General features: G+C 36.8%; 2 pseudogenes; both read right to left on the bottom strand.

Moving 5' to 3' along the window:
- Positions 1-16766, bottom strand: part of LOC149262795 (uncharacterized) — a 45430-nt pseudogene extending 28664 nt beyond the window's left edge.
- A 3709-nt stretch (positions 16767-20475) lies between these two features.
- LOC149262794 (uncharacterized) overlaps positions 20476-23185 on the bottom strand; it is a 106732-nt pseudogene continuing 104022 nt past the window's right edge.

Below are 23185 nucleotides of genomic sequence, written 5' to 3'. Positions count from 1 at the left end.
AAACAGATTACAGCTGAACAAATTGCAAAACTATTCTTTGAACATGTATGAGTCCATTTTGGACCACCCTCTTCTATTTTATCTGATCGAGACACCTGATTTGTGGGGAAGTTTTGGTCAAGTCTGTGGGAACTGACGGACACCAAACTAAAGAAAAGCACAACTTTTCATCCACAAACTAATGGCTAGACAGAAGTAGTTAACATGATAGTGATCCAGTTACTCAGAGGATATTGCAGCAAACATCCTAAGCTTTGGGATGAACATTTGTGTTATGTGCAGCATGCTTACAATAGAGCAAAACATTCTTCTACATAGAGATCTCCTTTTGAGCCCTGTTTTGGTTTCACACGAAGGTCTCGTTTGGATTTTGTCTTTGGTAAAGATACCACAGTTGAGGGACACAGTTATATGGACAAGGCAACCAGGTTCATTGAGCAAATCCAGTAGATCCACCAGAAAGTACAGAAACAGCTGGAAAAGAGCCAAGCCAAATATAAGGCTAGGCATCACAAGCATCGGATGGAGCATAGTTTTCAAGTTGGTGACTAGGTCTGACTGTATATCAGCAAGGACATGACACAAGTGAAGGTAAGAAGCTAAAGCCTATCAGGTATGGACCTTTCAAAATACTTGAGAGGACTGGTGAGAATGCTTTTTGCCTTGATCTACCAGCTTACATGCACATCTACTCAGTCGTAAATGTGGATTGCTTGAGATTGTTTGAACCCTCACTGATTGAGGATCCTGAAGAGTAGAGTCAATTACCTTCTATTAATGACCTGTTACCTAAATATCTTGATGAATTACAAGAAGACACAGTGCTGGACAGGAAGGAGAGGATGACGTGCAAAGGAGATGTTGAGTACCTCGGAGTAGGACTCAAAGGTTCAAAGTTGAGCAGTGCAAAATGGATTGAGATTGGACAAGTGAGAAAACAGTGCCCTCACTTAGTCAATGCTTGAAAACCAACTTTTGGTGGTCCAAAAGCTTTTCAGTGGGAAGGTAGTGATCCAAATTAGATCCATGAAGAAGAGTTATCAGAGAACCATGATTGTATCAGGTCGGGACAGGCTTCAAAGAGTTAAGAACAGCGATTAGAAAACCCTCTTAACAGTGGCAGTCAGCATCCAGTGTGAAATGATGAGGACCTCGGTCAAAGCATGCTGACTGAGGTCCATGGAGACTGCGCAGGAGGCAAAACTAGCCCCTGAGAAGCTCAGATCGGGAAGAGGAGGCAGTTTTTGATGCATGATTAGCGCTTAGCTGGGAAAAACCCCTCGATAAGAAGAGGTCCCAAGCTCTCGATCGCATAGGAGCTCGGAAAACCGTGGGGAAAATTCTAAAAGCTAAGGCAAGACCCGCGCTCCAAAAACAAGCGATATTTATCGGGGGCACCCTTGGGGGGTAAGCATATTTGGCAAAAACGGATCAATTCCACTCAACGCCCGATGCATGGCAAGTGGAGGAGAGAGCAAACCACCACTCATCATGCGCTAATAATTGATCAAGTAAACCACGCGAAATGTACGAATGGCGTCGAATCTGGGGGCCCCAGATCTAATGGTTGAGATCGTGCCCAATGGGAAAACTAGAATCGACAAGGGTGTTATACTCCTATAGTAATAGGTGTCATATTTCATGATTGATTGGTTGAGATGTGTAATATGTTCATCCTTTCCTTGCTGTAAAGGTTTCCATATTATGAAAAAAATCAAAAAATGTAAAGAGGGTATACCCTAAAAGAAAAATCAAAGGGTGAAAAAATAAATGGTCAAAAAGAAAAAGTGAAAAGAAATGAACTCCAAATAAAAAGGACCAGGAAAGTGTGCATGTCTAAATGCCACTACTATTTCATTTTCTGTAAATAAAGCATCATGTACAACTTGTAGAACTTTTTCCACAATGGATGAATGGCCAAACAACTCAAATCTTGGCCAGTTCATGTTTAAATTTCCTGTTTTAGAGATAGAGAATAAAAATCTGTCCAAACTGTTTAATCTTGGCGATAAGTAGATAGGTAGAGAAGCAAAGGAGCTCAACAGTTTAATCTAAGCCCTTGGAAGAAATAAGTGCAGACTTAGATAGGCTTATCATGCAAAGAAAAGAAAAGTTGATGAGGGTTTGCCAGTCCAAGTGCACCCAAGAAAAAGAGAAGAAAAAATGTTAGGCAAAGTAGGCTGGGTTGGCAGTTTTGATGTTGCAGAGTGAGACTTGTGATTGATTCTGTCTTTCAAAATTTTAATTTTACCTCCATCACAAGTGCTATGGCAGACATTTTTGATGCAGCTCAAGCGAGGCGTGACTAACTCCCCTTCATCCTTTTCCCCAAATCATTTACTAATTTCCCCTAGTGATATTAAGATCTTCTTAAAATCATTAAGGACACTCCATCTCATTTCATAAAATGCTTAAGTGGAAACCCCATTTCTTACTTAGGAAAATGACAAAAATTCTCCATAAAACTCTTTTCCCCTTCTGGCCTAAGTTTCCTAACACTATACTTGGCGCTCTCATTCCAAAAGTCACATTAACACTAATTTCTATTAATATAAATCCCATGTAAATTTTTATCCATCTCGTATTGTATATAAATATAAATTCCGCATTATTAAATATCCCCACCCCGGTTAGCTATAACCGCAGTCACTGTATATAAAGCAGGGTTAATAAGTTCATCCGGAACTTATTAATAACCTAACTCCCCGTGCGCATATAAATGGTTAATCAACCTCCAGTTGATTAATAACCTAATCAATCACCCCGATAACCAATCAAATCCGCTCCGAAACCATTAAAAACATGGCTTATAAGCCTGAGCCCACGCATTAGCTCCTTGTCATGTTTCGTTCGCGCCTGTCGTTCGATCAATCGCTCCACCATCTGATGGTCGACGATCATTTCACGACCCCCTCCATTGCCGAAAGTTAAGTCCCGGGGAACTGATGGTTTCACGCCCGTACCTGGAACACGTGTCACTCCGTCGCTATGCTTGCTTGCCCTCTGCCCAAAACCGCCCTAGCCCAAAAGTGGTGCAGGGGAAACAGCTTACCGCCCTCCCGCTGACCCTCCACTGACGTCATCCCACCATGTCATCATCCGTACCACCACGTCACTACCATGTCACCGTCCCGTACCCCCCGCCGACGTCACGTTGAAATCATCCATCCTTGAAATCAAATTTTCCCGCCAAAATCATTTTTTGTCCGATAAAGGGAAAAACTCATTTTTTATGTTTTCGCTGCAAAAACAGCGCTTCAGGCATGCAATCTTTCGTGGTCGCGTTTCCAATATTTTTATCGCCTTTGACCAAAAAGGCCTCAGCAAGCTCCGCAGCCTCCTATTCAACCTGCACTGTGCATTTTCTTCCTCTTTTAACACAATTTAAAGTAAACTGAGGGATCTCCAAGTTCACAAAAATAGAAAGAAACAAGGAGTTATAGGATATTACGTTACCCCGGCCACTGGATCTTCAAAAAAATGAAAACCAGTAGAGAGGCAGTGGGAAAACATGCGAAAGTCTTGTTATTTCCAAAAAAGCGGTGAGCAGGGTCGATTCAACATTAAAAAAGATGATTAAAGTCAAAGAGTATCAGATCAAGCATTAAAGTGTATCAGGGCAGAATTAAAAGCATATCAAATTAGAATTAAAGAGTATCCGAGCCGACTAAGAGAAACCAATCAGAAGTTTAATGTAGTAATTAACACAAACAGTCGGCACAAAGCTACAAAGGATAGCTGCAAGCCGAACCCTAAAGAGCCAGCCTCCAGCACAACATCAGATATCTTTTTCGAGTTGTTTCTATCTTCTCTTATAAAGTATTTTAGGTTAAACTTAGATATTATCTCAGAGCTTTAAATGAGATACTTTGTTTTACATATTTAGTAGTATAAATACTCCCTTCATGAGAGTTTTGAAGAGGTTGGGTATGTGTAGATTTCTCTAGAATTTCTTGTAATACTGAACTTTGGAATAAAAAAAGCTGTTGGAACCAATTACTGTCTGGCCTACTAGATGAGGAATTGATGCACAAGACCTATTACAGAATTCTTGAATCAACCCATGGATCAATGAGTACTTTCTACCCTGTGTTTTACTATTTCTTGTATGTTATATCATCTATGTTTCATAATCTGAATAATAAATCAAAAGATTAATTCAGAATTTGCTTGACTACACTCTATTTTCAGTCTTTATTATTCTCTGTGTTTTCTTCAGAATTAGTTTAAACAGTGAATTCTTAATTGCTCCTATTTCCCCTGATTCTTTCATGTTGATTATTTGCTAAAGAATCCTTAACTGCTCCTTAACAGTAAGCATCCACTTTCCTTCTATCAATATGTTGAAAGATTCTTAACTTCCCTTCATCCATTTGAGTCCATTCCATCTGATTCCAGCCTTTAAATTGTTCCATGTTTGACTACCTTGCTCTGTGATGCCATCCTCTGTTAGAAACCAAATCCAGAAAGCCTATTTCTTTTGACTCCATCATGCCCAATGGACTGAACACTTCAGTTTCACGTCTCTGTTCTATTGAATCTCACCACCCAAACTCAAAAAAAAATCCTTGAACTTCGTAACTAGCCTAATACCTTTTAAAACAAAGCTAAATCATAAAAAGAGAGCCCTCTTTGGATGCAGATTGGCTAGAATCTGTATCTAAAAGACTGGTCTGTGGTTACCTCGGCTGTATTCCCTTTCTTACAACTTTTTGGAACAACCTGAGTGATAACATCATTGGCGACTCAGCTGGGGAATTGAATAAATGGTTGTTACTATTGTTTATTAAGCTACAGATGGAGCCTGAAGTTAGCCAGGTATCCTTTGAAACTACTTTTGCTTTGCATTTGCAGAAGTAAATAAATGTTGTTTCAGTCTATCTCCAGCCTAGTTTATGTGTTGAACAGTTGTTTTAAATCCTAATCAATTCCTCTTTTCAATAAGTCTTTAGGAAAATTTCAAAATTCCCACATCTAAAAAACTCCTAGAAGATACTGTTAAAGTTGTATTGTCAAAACTATTCCAAGGAAAAACCAAAAACATACCTAGAAAATGGATCCAAAAAAGATTCGTTACACCAGATCAAATCCTGATCCTAATCCCCCACCTCTATGTGAAAATCCTAATCTGATTTCTAGGATTCGTAGAAGCCAAGAGAGCTAAGAAAATTCTGCTAGTTCACACCTTGAAAAACATTTGCAGAACCCTATCCAATCTGACCTTACCTCTGAAAAAACACCAAACCTTTCTGTGATTGCTGCAACTTCTCCAAGTTCACCATTAGCACCTCCAATCACCCTTTCCACTCATCCATCTACAGCTCACATTCCCACCGTTATCTCTTCTCTTCCATCTATTACATTTATCTCTGCAATCATGGCAAACCGATATACTCCCCTAAACTTACCTGCAAATCCAGGGGCTATGCTTCAAGATTATCAAAGAAAAATCACCTATTTTGATAGTACAGGCACCTACACAGCTCAACAACATACCATGAAAATGACCGACTATTTTAAAAACTATAAGATTGATGATGATGATGTCAGGATGAAAGTGTTTGTTCAAAGTTTAAGTGGAGATGTTAGAACCTGTTTTAGAGCCCTCCTTGTAAACAGTATCAATGACCCATAAGCTCTTTATCAAACCTTCTTGAATAGATGGGAAAAGAAGAAAGATCCTATGCACATTTTATCAGAGTATGAGAACCTAAGAAGTGGCACACAAGAAACTGTCCAAGATTACTGTACTAGATTCAACAATGTTTACAATTCTATCCCTCGGACTCTCAGACCTCCTCTAGATTTATCCTTGATCAAATTCCCTGATGCATTTGATTCTGATATGGCGTACCAACTTAGGGAAAGAGCTCCTCAAAACCTAAAGGAAATGCAGAGTATAGCTGTCAGTGTTGAAGCCAATTTAATATCTAAACGGTCTAGAGCCAGAGCTGAAAGAAGAATACCTTTTAAAGAAGAACCTTTGGCCTTTGAACAGAATCTAGATGCAATCATTAAAGGAATGGATAGACTTGGAGATAGAGTGGAAACAATTGAGACAAAATCCCCTTGGGATGGTCAACCAAACAATACTGGGAGAAGTCCATATTTCAGAAAGAATCAAAATCCTATTGCTGGAAAGACAGGGCCTAACCAAAATATTAGGCCCCCATTTCAAGAAAATTATGCTGAAGCCTCAACATCTGATGAACCAACAGAAGACACTCAAATTAATCTGATGGGACTCAATAATGAAAAACAAGTTTTCTTGGCCCAAGAGGATCAAGAAGCTAACATTCTTGAACAATTCCAAACTCAGTCAGGTGAATCATTTGACTTTAGGGAGGGATATGACACAACCATTTATGAAGTCCACAAACAATACAATCTGAGGAGCGGAAAAATAAATGTCCCTGAAATCAGCAAACAGAAAGAAACCAAGCAACCTAACAAAGGTAAGATCAGTGACCCCCCTGCACATATTCTGTCCAAAACTGATCCTAACCTAAATAATCCAATTTCTGAAGACATATCAGACAAATAGCCACCTAACAGAGAGTCTTCCACTGCAATTCCTACTAAAGAAAAACAAGAACAACCTCTAGGACATGATTTGGAAAACATTTCAGCACATAATACCACACCTGAAGAAGAAAAAAACGCAGAAAATTCAGTTGTCCGAAACACAAAGACTCGGATCGAGAAACCCTTCAACTTTGAGATAGAAGTAGGTAAACTAAAGATAGTTGTTCCCTTATCAGAATTAGCTAAACATGATGTCTACAGAAGTCAAATCAACAGATCACTCAAAATTTCTATGAGTGAAGATTTAATAAATGTTTTTGATGACCAACCTGAACTGATATTTGGCCCTAAAGTAAATGGAAAAACAACAGAAGGACTAATTCCTCCATTTTATGTGGCTTTAAACATTCATGAGAAAATTCTCCATAACACCATGTTTGATTTTGGTGCTTCCCATAATTTAATGCCTAAATCTGTAATGGAAAAACTTGACCTTGACATCACCAGGCCATATAAAGATCTTTTCTCTTTTGATTCTAGTCAGGTCAAATGTTTGGGTTTAATCAAAGACTTATGTGTGTCATTAGTCCAATATCCTGCAAAAACCATTTTAATGAACATAGTAGTAGTAGATATTCCTCCAAAGTATGGTATGTTATTGTCTAGATCTTGGGGTGCAAAGCTTCAATGATCTCTACAGTTGGACATGTCTTATGTTACTATTTCAGTGTTTGGTCAACCAAGGAGACTATACATAGAAACCTTAATGAAGTATGTAGTAGGTAGTCAAGAGAAACCTCAAAATTTCCCTATCTACTCAGTACATTCAGACATGGATTCATTTATTCTTTACAATGTTGAAAGTGATTCCCCACATGCAATGAAAGGTTTAACAGATAAAACAGAAGAAACCGCAAATGAAAGCTCTAGCGTCTGAATCCTAGAAATTGCTGAAAATCATGAAAAATCAGATAAACCAAAAGAAAATGAAAAACCAAACTTCCCTGCTAAACAGATCCCTGCAAGTCCATATACAAATCATAAACAACAAATCCTTTGGTACTTAGAATTTGATGTTTTTGTTAACAAACTAGGAGTTGGAGCAGGGGTCTGGGTGCATAATATTGAGAAAAAACATGCTGAAGGTCATGCCTATAGGTTAAACTTTAGGTGTGCTAATAACATGGCTGAATATGAAACTCTGCTGCTATGGATTAAACTGCTAAAGAAGTTAAGAGCAACTAGAGTGTTGGTCCTAAGAGATTCTGATTTAATCATCCAATAGGTAAAAGGGAACTTCTTGACAAATGATCCCAGATTGAGAGAGTACAAGACAACAACAATAGAAATCCTCAACACGTTTTTGGAAACTCCGCTTGCCAAAATTCCAAGAAAACAGAACTTGCAAACCCACAACCTAGCAATGTTTTCCAGCACTTCTAAATTTCCATTTGAACCAAATCATCGATTCACAACAGAAGTTAGACACAGGCCAACCATACCTGACAATATTAAGAATTGACAGGTGTTTGAAAGTGATAAACAGATCAACAGTTTTTTGACCCTTGAAGAGGAATTTTCCAGCACTAACGCAGATGAAGACACACATAGTGAGTTTGATCCAGCCAATCAGACACAAACAAACATTTCAGTAGAAAATACGGGTCAAATGCTTCATCCAACAAAATTCATCAAGAAGGAAATGCAAGAGCTTAAATAAGTAGATGTTGATGAAATTATTGAAGGAGAATCCGAAATTATCAATTTAAAAGACAATCATTTACCCAAGGGATTAACTCCTTTGGAAGATCTCTTTGATTTCAATGATATTCCAAAGAAACCCCAGATGGAACCTCCAAAAGCTCACATTAATGACTACAACATAGGAACCAAAGACAATCCAAAAATGATAAAGTTGTCCAAATCTTTGCCCCCTAATCAAAAGTTGAAGTATGTTGAACTGATCAAAGAATTCCAAGATGTTTTTGCCTGGAGCTATGAAGACCTAAAATCTTATGATACCTCTGTAATTCAGCATACAATACCCCTCAAGGAAAATAAAAAACCATTCAAACAGAAACTCAGAAGAATCAACCTTGTACTGCTTCCTTTAATAGAAAAGGAAATCAAACGAATGCATGATGCATGGACAATTGCCCCAATCAGATTTTCAGAGTGGGTATCTAATCTTGTGCCCACAAGGAAGAAAACACGAGAAATCAGGTTATGTGTTGACTTAAGAAATTTAAACAAGGTCTCTTTGAAGGACAACTACCCTTTACCCAAAATGGATCATATTTTACAAAGGGTAGTAGGTGCTTCTAGGATTTCGCTTTTGGATGGATTTTCAGGTTTTAATCAGATTCTAGTTCATCCTGATGACTAAGAAAAAACTGCATTTACAACACCATGGGGTACATTCAAATATGTTAAAATGCCATTTGGACTTAAGAATTCAAGGGCAAACTTTCAACGAGTAATGGACATAGCTTTTGCCAAAGAAATTCACGATTTTCTGGTTGTATATCTTGATGACCTCACTGTGTTTTCCAAAACAGACCAGCAACATTTAGATCATTTGAGACAAGTGTTTCTAACATGTAGAAAATATGGTGTATCACTGAATTCTAAAAAATCTTTGTTTAGTCTAGAATAAGACAAACTGTTAGGCCATATCATCTCCAAAGATGGCATCAGAATTGACCCTATTAGAATAGAAGCTATTTTGCAAATACCTCACCCTAGAAATGTCAAAGAACTTAAAGCTTTCCTAGGGAAGATTAACTTTTTGAGAAGATTCATACTCAGTTTGGCTGAATTAATCAGATTGCTGAACGACATGTTGAAGAAGGATTCAAAAGTTAAATGGATAGTAGAAGCCAAGCAAACATTTGAAGAAATTAAAATGGCTTTAACCAGAACATCAGTCCTCACAAGTCCAAAGTTTGATAGAGATTTCATAATTTTCTCATTTGCATCAAAACACACCATAGCTGTTGTTTTACTTCAAAAAGATAATCAAGGATGTGAAAAACCCATAGCCTTTTTCAGCTAAGCACTTAGAGATGCACCTCTGAATTACAAAATCATGGAAAAACAGGGTTATGCACTTGTGAAAGATATTCAAGACTTTAGAGTCTACATACTGTACTCACATGTAATAGCTTATGTGCCAAATGCTGTTGTCAAAGACATTCTAACTCAAGATGGAATTGAAGGCAAACGAGGTAAATGGATAGCTAAAATACTGGAATACGACATTGAAATAAAACCTACAAAGCTAATAAAAGGACAGGGATTAGCCAAACTCATGATTGAAATAAACTTTCAAGCCCTTGATATCAATGAACTGGATAACAAACAAGAGATGGCGACTCTACAAATCAGCCAGGTCTACTTAGAATCACCTTGGTATGCTGACATAATTCATGTATTATTAAACCTGCAGGCTCCTACAAGGTTATCCAGAACAAAGAAAATATTTTTAAAGATGAAAGCTTCAAAATTCTGTGTTTTAGATGGTGCTCTTTTTTGGAAAAATAATGAATGTATTTTATTAAATTGTTTGATAAAAGATGAAGCTGACAAATTTTTCAAAGAATTTCATGCAGGGGACTATGGTGGACACCTGTACTAGAAATCAACTGCAGACAAAATCCTAAGGGCTAGATTTTACTGACCGTCATTGTTCGCTGATGTGAAGAAAGTTTGTCACTGCTTGCCACAAATGCCAAATATTTGAAGGAAAAAGGAAACTGTTACCCTTGCCATTGAGACCAATTTCCACTGAAAAACCATTTCAACAATGGGGTTTAGACTTCATAGGAGAAATCCATCCTCCCTCTTCTGGCCAGCACAAATGGATCCTACTGCCACTGACTATTTCACCAAATGGATAGAAGCCTTTCCTTGTAGAAAAGCCAATGATTTAGTGATCATAGGATTCCTAGAAACCAACGTCTTGTCTAGGTTTGGTTGTCCTGAAAAAAACATAACTGACAATGCTGCTACCTTCAAATCCAAGAAACTGATAAATTTTTGCAACAAATACCATATCACTTTAGGCCATTCCACAGCCTATTACCCTCAAGGTAATGGTCTAGCTGAGTCTTCCAATAAAAGCCTGATCAATATCATTAAGAAACTGCTAGAAGAGAACAAGAAAAACTGGCACAAGAAGCTTACAAATGCACTATGGGCAGACAGAATTACTACAAAAAGATCAATTGGAACCAGCCCTTATGAGTTAGTTTATGGCATGGAGGCTATGTTTCCTTCATCCCTAGGAGTTCCTGTGATGAAATTGATGCAAGAAGTTGAAGTGGAACCCAACGCCATTCAAAGAAGAATAAATCAAACCATCCATTTGCAACAGACCAGAGAAGAAGTGCACCAAAGAACTCAAGTGTTACAAGAAAAACTTAAGAAGATATTTGATAGAAGAACCAAAGCAAAATATTTCGATATTGGAGACAAAGTTCTAAAGGGGGATTCCAGGAGATAAGACAAAGGAAAGCATGGGAAGTTTGACTTCCTGTGGAAAGGGCCATTTATCATCCATGCATTGCAAGGGAATAATACTTACTTTCTAAAGAGCCTGGATGGTGCAGAAATAGAAGAAGGATCGGTGAATGGTCAAATGTTGAAACATTACTTTGATCTAGTTTTTTGATATATTCTAGCTCTAACATGTACATAAGGAAATTCAGGATCAACAACTTGAAAGAAGTGATCAGATTGTTCATTTCAGCAAAGGGAGTGAGGAGGAAAGTGCAGTAAATTCAGAAATCAATAAAGGAACTTTAACATTTTGTTTGAGCCTCAGTTCAGTTTATCAGAGATTGCAGAAGAAGAGTTGGGAGAAGAAAACATAAGATCAGATAATCCAAGTGAAAGCTATCCAAAAACATATGCACAGTTGTTTGAATCAGCTCAGCAGTAATGTATATATTTTATAGCATCCTTTTGTACAGTTTTTTACATTCAGCAAAGGAAGATTTCAGATCACAACAAAAGGTATTCATAAGGCCATCTGACCTGCTGTTCTTGACTTTCCACTAGCGAAAGCCATCCCCAAGTGGACCCAGTGTTATACTCCTATAGTAATAAGTGTCATATTTCATGATTGACTAGTTGAGCTCTGTAATATGTTCATCCTTTCCTTTCTGTAAAGGTTTCCATATTATGAAAAAAATCAAAAAATTAAAAAATGTAAATAGGGTATACCCTAAAAGAAAAATCAAAGGGTGAAAAAATAAATGATCAAAAAGAAAAAATGAAAAGAAATGAACCCCAAATAAAAAAGACCAGGAAAGTGTGCAAGTCTAAATGCCACTACTATTTCATTTTCTGTAAATAAAGAATCATGTACAACTTGTAGAAGTTTTGCCACAATGGATGAATGGCCAAACAACTCAAATCTTGGCCAGTTCATCTTTAAATTTCCTGTTTTAGAGATAGAGAATAAAAATATGTCCAAACTTTTTAATCTTGGCAGATAAGTAGATAGGTAGAGAAGCAAAGGAGCTCAACAGTTTAATCTGAGCCCTTGGAAGAAATAAGTGCAAACTTAGATATGCTTTTCATGCAAAGAAAAGAAAAGTTGATGAGGGTTTTCCAGTCCAAGTGCACCCAAGAAAAAGAGAAGAAAAAATGTTAGGAAAAGTAGGCTGGGTAGGCAGTTTTGATGTTGCAGAGTGAGACTTGTGATTGATTTTGTCTCTCAAAATGTTAATTTTACCTCCATCACAAGTGCTATGGTAGACATTTTTGATGCAACTCAAGCAAGGCATGACTAACTCCCCTTCATCCTTTTCCCCAAATCATTTACTAATTTCCCCCAATGATATGAAGATCTGCTTAAAATCATTAAGGACACTCCATGTCATTTCATAAAATGCCTAAGTGGAAACCCCATTTCTTACTTAGGAAAATGACAAAAATTCTCCATAAAACCCTTTTTCCCTTCTGGCCTAAGTTTCCTAACACTATACTTGGTGCTCTCATTCCAAAAGTCACATTAACACTAATTTCTATTAATATAAATCCCATGTAATTTTTTACCCATCCAATATTGTATATAAATATAAATCCCACATTATTAAATATCCCCGCCCCGGTTAGCTATAACCGTAGTCACTGTATATAAAGCAGGGTTAATAAGTTCATCGGGAATTTATTAATAACCTAACTCCCCGTGCGCATATAAAGGGTTAATCAACCTCCAGTTGATTAATAACCTAAGAAATCACCTCGATAACCAATCAAATCCTCTCTGAAACCATTAAAAACGTGGTTTATAAGCCCAGGCCCATGCATTAGCTCCTCGTCATGTTTCATTTGCACTTGCCGTCCGATCAATCGCTCCACCACCCGATGGTCCGCGATCATTTCGCGACCCCTGCCATTGATGAAAGTTAAGTCCCGGGGAACTGGTGGTTTCACGCCCGTACCTGGGACACGCGTCACTCCGTCACTATGCTCGCTTGCCCTCCACCCGAAACCGCCCTAGCCCAAAAGTGATGCGGGGGAAACAACTTACCGCCCTCCCGCTGACCCTCCACTGACATCATCCTGCCATGTCATCATTCGTACTACCACGTCACTGCCATGTCACCATCTTGTACCCCCCACCGACATCATGCTGACGTCATCCATCCTTGAAATCAAATTTTCCTGCCAAAATCATTTTTTGTTTGATAAAGGGAAAAACTCATTTTTTATGTTTTTGCTACAAAAACAGCGCTCTGGGCATGCAATCTTTCGTGGTCACATTTCCAATATTTCGACCGCCTTCGACCAGAAAGGCCTCAGCGAGCTCCGCAGCCTCCTATTCAACCTGCATAGTGCATTTTCTTCCTCTTTTAACACAGTTTAAAGTAAACCGAGGGATCTCCAAGTTCACAGAAATAGAAAGAAACAAGGAGTTACAGGATATTATGTTACCCCAGGTAGTGCATCTTCATAAACATGAAAACTAGCAGAGAAAGGCTGTGGGAAAACATGCGGCAGTCTTGTTATTGCCAGAAAAGAAGTGATCAGGGTTGATTTAGCATTAAAGAAGATGATTAAAGTCAAAGAGTATCAGATCAAGCGTTAAAGTGTATCAGGGAAAAATTAAAAGCATATCAAATCAGAATTAAAGAGTATCCGGGCCGACTAAGAGAAACAGATCAGAAGTTTAATGCAGTAATTAACACAAACAGTCAGAACAAAGCTACAAAGGACAGCTACAAGCCAAACCCTAAAGAGCCAGCCTCCAGCACAACATCAAATATCTTTTCTGAGCCGTTTCTATCTTCTCTTATAAAGTATTTTAGGTTAAACTTAGATATTATCTCAGAGCTTTAAATGAGATACTTTGTTGTACATATTTAGTAGTATAAATACTCCCTTCATGAGAGTTTTGAAGAGGTTGGGTATGTGTATATTTCTCTAGACTTTTCTGTAATACTGAACTTTGGAATAAAAAAAAGTTGTTGGAACCAATTATTGTCTGGCCTACTGGATGAGGAATTGATGCATAAGACTTGTTACAGAAATCTTGAATCAACCCATGGATCAATGAGTACTTTCTACCCTATGTTTTATAGTTTCTTGTCTGTTATATCATCTATGTTTCATAATATGAATAATAAAGCAAAAGATTAATTCAGAATTTTCTTGGCTACACTCTATTTTCAGTGTTTATTATTCTCTGTGTTTTCTTCAGAATTAGTTTAAACAGTGAATTCTTAATTGCTCCTATTTCCCTTGATTCTTTCATGTTGATTATTTGCTAAAGAATCCTTAACTGCTCCTTAACAGTAAGCATCCACTTTCCTTCTATCAATATGTTGAAAGATTCTTAACTTCCCTTCATCCATTTGAGTCCATTCCATCTGATTCTAGCCTTTAAATTGTTCAATGTTTGACTACCTTGCTCTGTGATGCCATCCTCTGTTAGAAACCGAATCCAGGAAGCCTATTTCTTTTGACTCCATCATGCCCAATGGACTGAACCCTTCAGTTTCACATATCTATTCTATTGAATCTCACCACCCAAACTCAAAAAAAAATCCTTGAACTTCGTAACTAGCCTAATACCTTTTAAAACAAAGCTAAATCATAAAGAGAGAGCCCTCTCTGGATGTAGATTGGCTAGAATCTGTATCTAAAAGATTGGTTTGTGGTTACCTCGGTCGTATTCCCTTTCTTACAACTTTTGGGAACAACTTTAGTGATAACAAGGGGAATAAGCCACAATCTATAAGAATTTGAGGTCTAATTTGACCTCCAAGGTGGCAGAAGACTCATTCCATGACATAGTCAAAGAATTGAACCGACGAGGAAAAAACGCTGGCGCAGTTCGTAGGAGGACAAGTGGCCACTCCTTGTGAGCCTGATGATGACGCTGAAGCAGGGAACTCCAAGCGAACCTGTAGCAAGCAACCCAACGGAAGTGGAATGGGAACCAAACAGCCATGAGATCGAATGGATTTAAAGCCATGCACAGACAAAGCAGAAGACACGGAACACTGAAGACAGGGAAGACAAAAGACAGAGAAAATGAAGAAAGACAGTGAAGCAAAAGAATCAAAAAGAAGATAGAGGGCCGAGCTGACCAAAGGCAGCGTCAAACACCAGAGAGCTTGAGAGATTCAAGCTATCCCTGAGAGGATCTATTAGGATTGAGCACCAAACTGGGTTCTTTCCATCAAAGACCAGAGAGATCAAAGAGCTAGTGAGGAAAAGAGTTTGTACACTCCAGTAGCTTGGGGAATCCAAGAACCACCCTGCCAAGCAAATTCTATTTCAGGAGGCTCATATTGAGCTCCTTCATTGTAATTCTCTACTTTTAGACACAATAAAAGAAGGCCACCACTGAGAGCTGGACCGGAGATGTAGCCCTGGAGGATAGGGTGAACTCCTTATCAAATTCTTGTGTTCTTATATTTGCTAATTGTATTTCTCCGTTGTTTTCCATTTCAAGTGTCTGTGTATTTGCAATTTGATCTATCCGTTGCCTAAATAATATAGACACACACCAACACATGAGTCTGTAATACCATCATGTAATAAATCTTTAACTGAGATCACTCATAGGGTGATTTCCATATCATTTAGATACCATGGTAACAGTCACATGCAATCCAAGCTTAAAAGTTTGTTGACTACAAACAATGTTGTGATGACCCACATCAACAAAATTTCCACCAACCGTAGATTCCTTATCAAGGGTCACTCCATGATATGGAACCCACTCATGCTTGTGTGCATGGTGAGAAGCATCCAAAGGAGGCAACAAACCTATGTTCCTTCGGTTATTATGTCAAGGGACAAGAGTGCAATGCAAATATTGAGGTATATCAAGATAGTTTAAGATTTCAAATAAAGATGACCACCATGTTTATTTATGTTCATAAAAGCGATTTTAACTAACGAGATTGATTATCGACACACACGTTTGTGTTGTTATGTTTGTTTTCTTTACTTTTCTTTCTATGCGTATTTCCTTGTAATATAAAATTTACAATAAGCCTACTGCAAGAAATTGAAACATTAAGTTTTGTGTCAATATTATGGCCATGAATATTGAAAAATTCATAGGTGGATAATCATAGAGAAAAAGGGTTAGAGTGTAACAATTCATAGGTGGCATGATTAGATTGTAAGTTACGGTCCCTAGTCCCCCTCTAAAAATGTAATTTTAGAGATTAGGCACTTTATTGTGTAGCTAGGTGGTTATGTATTTGTTCTAAAACTCTTTAGAATAGCCCGGTCTGAATTATTGTGGAAACCTAGTATCCACAAGTTCTCGCCATAAATAATCCACCATTTTCACTTCTTTTTTTTTCCATAAAAAATATAAATTGATACATTCAATGTTGTCGTGTTTGCTTTGTGATCAAACATTATCACCTCGTTAATTATGAACATAGTTGTTTCCCTTACTGTTTGTCTAGCCAACGTTGTAGCAAGTTCAAGAGATTAAGCATTGTCAATAATGGAACTTGCTACGACTATGCTCATTGTTTGTACACCACCACACTCCACTTATATCATAACTACTAAGAACATTTGATATGCTCCCTCTGGATACATGTTATCTTTGCTTTTCTTTAAAAACATCACCTTTGAGGCTTAGGCCTCTCCCGCCCTAAGCGTTTCACTTCTACATGATTGCTACTCTATTATAAACCCTGATTATATTCTTCTTTGTCCATGACTTCATTTCCTTGAGAAACTCCCCTTGAAGCCATGTCGACTTCAATTTTTCATTGAAGTCACTTACTTCTCTTTCTTCTTTTTCCAAAATTTGGTGGGATGCCTTCTGATTTCTGCATTTTCTTCTGGCTTCCTATATAATTTGGTTTGAATATTCTCCTCCATTTTTCTAGTTGCTTTAAGAACTAGGAAACTTGTAATATTTAGCCATGTGGCCAAGATTATTGCATATATAACATCTTATGTGGCCTAGAAAAGGGGGAAATACTTGTTTCTTCTCATGTTGTTATCCACACATGAATTTACCTTTTCATATAATGAACTTGTACTCTTCTTTTCAAAATACTTGCAATTAATTTCCTTATGGCCAAAAATATTGCATGAATAATAATAGTCATAGAAAGAACTTTCATACTTGGTGGTTGATGATCTTCTCGTAGGTCAAAAATGTTCTTTTATTTCTTGCTTGATTGATATTACATTTTTGTTGCATCTTTTGTTCATGAATCTTGATTTGACTGCACTTACTCTCTGTTGCAATATGCCCAAAATTATTACAGAAGTAACATTCAACACTATTCATTAGGGGAGCAAAGGATCTCCTTTAGAACCTTGTAGATTTACTCAACTCATTTCCAAGAGCAGATGGCCTTCTTGCAAAAGACACTTTCTTTGACTCATTCGTTTGTTTTTGGTTTTGTTGCTTGTTCTTGTTTATTTCCTTGTTAATCATGTTGTTTTCATCTTCTCCTACAGGCCTTTTTTTGTTGCTTTATTATCTTATGTCGTTTCCTTTCCAAAACAACTCTTTTCTAACTTATTTCTTACTTAAATTGCCTCACCTTCTAATATTTCACATTGTTCCTTTCTTTCTTTCAGTTGGTTGCTCATCACATCTTCAATTATCCTTGCCTCTTCTAATTGGGTCTTTAGGATAATGGTTTCTTCTTTAAACTCTTGCTCTCTTTCGTCAAGTATATGAAGAAGTTTCTTTTGGTCTCTCTATCCATTGAGAGATTTTCTATTTCAATAAAGGTTGAGTCTAGCTTAACTTGGTCTTCATCTGTCTTCTCCTCATGACAATCAGGTGTTTTCACACTCGCAAAAGAAGGCTCATTCTACTAAACAATTTATTTTTTAGAGGCCTTTTTCTTCAATTTTTCTCCATTGTTGCAACTAGAACCTCTTTCATGCAAGACTTGCAACCTATCCCATATATCTTTTGCATATCTGAGATCTATTTTCATCTCAAGATCCAAATTGTAAAGTTTGCTATAAATTGTGCATTTAGCCTAGGCATTCCATTGTCGAACTTGTTTTGAAGGGGGGTTTTCATCATAATCATTAATAAATATCTTCCAAACTTTAGATCCATGGGCAATTAATTCATATTTTATATTCTCTCTCCATTCCCTTAAAGTTTGTAGTATTGAGCACTGGAACACTTTTATAATCCATGATTCAACCATGTCTACCTTCGAGTTGTTAAGTTGATACAAACGGAAGAGACTCTAAAACCAATTGTTGGAACTTGACTACATTGAGAAGAGGGGTGAGTTAGTATAGTGCATTCATGGCCATGAATTTATAATTTTTTCTTTTCTTTTCAATGGCCATCTAAACTACTAGACGAGCAAATATATATCATATTAATAGCAGATTTTGAATGTAACCAACATTAAATCACAACATAAGAAACACACATAAAACCAATACATATAGACATCAGATATAAGTGGAAACTCATAAGAGGAAAAACCACAAATTTTTTTGTTGTGATGTATTCTAACCACCCACTCCCTTTTTATATTAGCTTTTGTATGGCACCCACCTATAGGAGGCTCCACCGTCTCTTCTATTTCACAAGTTATAACTTGTTGGAAGCACCAACTCCTACTTACAACATTTTTTCTAGGCTTTGTTGTGGCCACAGCACCCATCATAATTTTTTAAACTTATTACGAGATCCTCCATATGAATTTTGTTAATATTGCAATCTTGAATGCTTTTTTTTGGTTTATTTTGCAAGATTTTCACTTTTCTTGATTTTCATTTTGTCAAGTTTTGTCTCATTCTGACTTACAGTTTGGGAGATACCATTGATCAAAGTTCAGTCAATTTCACTCCCTAGGCATAAAATATGTAAATATGTATGTTACTTTTATTTTATAAATTGTATAAATTAATTAGTTTAAAATATGTAAATATAATTTATCCAATTAAAGAATTGTGTTCAAAAATTGTTGTGCAACAATTCAAGAATTGTGTTCAAACTTAATTGTATTCAAATTGAGTTGTGTTCAAAATATGTTTTGTTGGTTCCTCTTGAATACTTATCAAATCTTCTTGAATACATATCAATTCAATTCTCTTCAATAATATTTGAATACTCCCTTAAATTTTGCCTTTAAACATCAAATATAATTGACCATCTAAATATTCCTTTGGGTGGTCGATGAATGTATGCTTGTTGAGAAGCTCACAACCTGTGGAGGAATGAAGGTGTCTGGACTTGGCATTTGATGTAAAATTTTAGATGATGCTATGAAAATTCCTAAACAAACTTGTACCATACATTATTGTCTGTCTATTCAACATATATTCCACTCACTCACTTTCTTCTTCCACCTGTCAATCCTGATAATTTTCTCGCATTTTTGGCATACCTTTCATTGGTTAGGTGCATTTCAAATAAAATATAATGTTGTCATATCTTACATATATTTATTTCTAGCATAATTATCTCTTTATCATCATTGGCATCTTTGCCATTTATGGTATACTTCAGGTCGATTACTCCACATGTCCTCAATGGAAAAAGCTTTTTGATGCATATTTATGTCATTCATGTGCACTGAATCATAATGTTCCTTGAAATCCTATGAATCCTCAACGTATAACACTCCTTTCATTAATTTGTATAACATTTACATGACCAAGTATGATCACAAGTGTCATAACACTCCTAAGACTAGTGCCATGGTGGGTGCTAGACTATGTAACTGCTCCACAATCCTGTAACTGCAAAAATGCTCGCATGATTAGAGTATGTAACAATGGTCACAAGGCTATGTAACAATGCATCCCAATGTTTTTTGGTAACAATGCATTCCATTTCTCCTGGTGGTGGTATTCCTTGCTTCCTTCCTTCCTTGTCTCCTCCTCAATTACTTTTAGCAACAGTGTATTCCAATTCTCTTCAAAATTTTGTGAGATATTGTTTCCTATTAAGTGTACATCATTGTAGGTCATTGCATTTTTTAAAACCAACCTCACATATTCACAAATATTATGGACATTCTTGTATCCAGTTCCATCTTTGGCACTCATTTTCCTTCGAATTATACCAAGGTCCATTGGCTTCTTTATAACATCACGATAATAATCAAAACCAAGGTTGTACATCCACCAGTGCCATGAAAGGCATTCCCACCTATGTTGATTAATTTATCGTAGTATGGTGCAAAATTCGTACATTAATTTTGGCATTCTCTTTGAACATCCAGCCTTTTGACGAGATGCTTCTTGCTGCTTCTTATGGTTGAGCTTTATTTTCTTGAAACCAAACTCATGTTCTTTATATAGATAAACATGTCACCAGTATTGATTTCTCGACATTCTTATCCAAATTGTTAAAAAAAAAAGGAATTCCATGTTCCATTTGTATAATGTGTTAATTACAATGCATGTTGTGCTCAATCAAGTAAAAAAAATACATTTTCCATTCCTTGTGTCATTTATAAACTAGTCATGTTGTTTAGTGAAAATTTTCATCATCACAGAGTTTATTTTATCTCCATGCTCTGAATTTCCAATAGAATAATTGTACCCACCCTCATAAGGACATTCTTTAAACACACAACTAATATTACTAGTGTAGTGCACATTTTAACCCCATTAAAGCCCCATCTTTTTGCTTGGCTATGAACAGTCCATTGTTTGTTGTAGACAATCATCCTCCAAACTCCTTTTAGATCCCATGGTAACTGCCACACTCAATCTAGGCTCAATTTTTTTTGAATAGAAACAACATTGTGAAGACCCACATCAACAGAAGTTCCACCCAGACCCACATCAACAAAATTTCCACCAGCAACTGCAGATTTATTTTCAAGTGTCACACATTCACGATATGGAACCCACTCATGCTTGTGTGCATGGTGAGGAGCATCCAAAGGAGGCAACAAACCTATTTTCCTTATGTCATTATGTCAAGGGAAAAGAGTGCAACATAAATATTGAGGTATATCAAGATAGTTTAAGATTTCTAATGACAATGACCACCATGTTTATTTTTGTTCATAAAAGCAATTTTAATTGACAGGGCCAATTATCAGCACACTCTTCTATGTTGTTGTGTTTGTTCACTTCATTTTTCTTTCTATGTATATTTGCGTGTAATACAAAATTTACAATAAGCATGTTGCAAGCAATTGAAACATTAATTTTTGTGCCAATATTATGGTCATGATGATATTGAACAAATTCATAGGTGGGTAGTCATAGATAAAAAGGGTTAGAGTGTAACAATTCATAGGTGGCATGATTAGATTGTTAGTTACAGTCCCTAGTCCCCTTCTACAAATGTAGTTTTAGATATTATGCACTTTAATGTGCTAGGTGTTTGTGTCTTTGTTGTAAAACTCTTTAGAATAGCGTGGTGTAACTATTGTGGAAACCTAGTCTCCACAAGTTCTCGCCATAAATAACGCACCACTTTAATTTTTTTTTTTCATTAGAATTCTAAATTGATATATTTGATGTGGTTGGTTTTACTTTGCCATCAAACATTATCACCTCATTAATTCTAAATATGGTGGTTTCCATTGTTATTTGTCTATCCAACATTGTAGCTAGTTTAGGAGACGAAGAATTATCAATAATGGAACCTATTATGGCTATGCTCACTATTTGTACACCACCACACTCCACTTATCTCATCACTACTAGAAACATTTCATATGCTCCCCCTGGATACATATTATCTCTACAGTAATTTAAAAACATAATCTCTAAGGCTTAAGCCTCTCTCCCCCTAATAGTTTCACTTCTACATGACTGCTACTCTAATATAAATCCTGACTAGATTCTTAAGTTTGTTCATGGCTTCATTTCCTTGAGAAGCATCCCGTGAGGCCATACCGACTTCAATGTTTCATTGAATTCACTTGTTGCTCTTTATTATTTTTCCAAATGTTGTTGGGATCCCTTATGATCTATGCATCTCCTTGTAGATTCTTGTATATTATGCTTTTCATATTCTCCTTCATTTTCCTGGTTTGCTTTAAGAACTAGGAACCTTGCATTCTTTAGACATGTGGCCAAGATTGTGACATATATAGCATCTTATGTGACCTAGAAAAGGGGAAAAATACTTGTTTCTTCTCGTGCTCTTATCCACACATGAATTTCCCTTTGCATATAATGCACTCCTACTCTTCTTTGCAAAATACTTGCAATTAATTTCCTTATGGCTAAAAATATTACATAACAATAACCATAGAAAGAACTTGTGTACCTGATGGTTGATGATCTTCTCGTAGGTAAAAGTGTTCTTTGATTGCTTGCTTGCTTGATCTTACATTTTTGCTACATCTTTTGTTGATGAATCTTGATTTGACTTCTCTTATAGTTTATTGCAATGTGTACATAATTATTGTAGAAGTAACATTCAACACTATTCATTAAGGGAGAAAAGCATCTCCTTTGGAACCCTACATATTTACTCAACTCATTTCCAGGAGAAGATAATGTTATTGCAAAAGAAACTTCCTTTCATTAATTTATTTGTTGTTGGTTCTACCACTTGTTCTTGTTTGTTTCCTTTTTAATCAAGTTGTATTCATATTCTCCTATAGGCCTATTGTAGCGACTACAACCACCGCACAAAGTTTTGGCTCACATGCAAATTTTGGAGCCTACCTTGGATCTTGCGATTGATCATCCTTGGTCACTTGTTGGTAAGTTGATGATCTCAAGCTTCCCCTCCTTGATCTTAAGAGTTTTTAATGTTCTCATCTTTATGCAACATGTGCCATCTTTGGGCATAAGGATTTTTGTTTGTCATGCAAAGGGAATGTTTATTTTGCTTCAAGGGAAAGCATGCATGCATGAGTTGTTATCATCACGCGGACTCTTGTCACGAAAGTTGTTGCATCAAGCAAAGTATGTCTTATGCATTATGGATGGTCTATTTTGCATCACTAAGTGATCGTGTTTGATTGCAGTCAAGTCTTATCGATGTTTACATATGTTTCACTGATCTCACACTTAGCCAATTTCCCAAGAAACTTAGCCTCATCCAGCCTCCTGTAATTGTGCACTTTGCTTCTACAACCATCAAGCTTCCTCCCTTGCCTGCTCGAACCCCATAGTGTTCAAAGACCCCAGCATCCCTTGGCATCCAAAACTACACATTTATTTCACCTAGTGTCTTTCCTAGCCAGAACCCGTT

The sequence above is a fragment of the Pinus tabuliformis genome, chromosome 6 (assembly GCF_031772625.1).
Source record: "Pinus tabuliformis cultivar Carrire ecotype Pingquan chromosome 6, CPIR1, whole genome shotgun sequence".
Taxonomy (NCBI): domain Eukaryota; kingdom Viridiplantae; phylum Streptophyta; class Pinopsida; order Pinales; family Pinaceae; genus Pinus; species Pinus tabuliformis.
The sequence above is the reverse complement of the archived record's forward strand: the minus strand, read 5'-3'. Positions and strand labels throughout refer to the sequence as shown.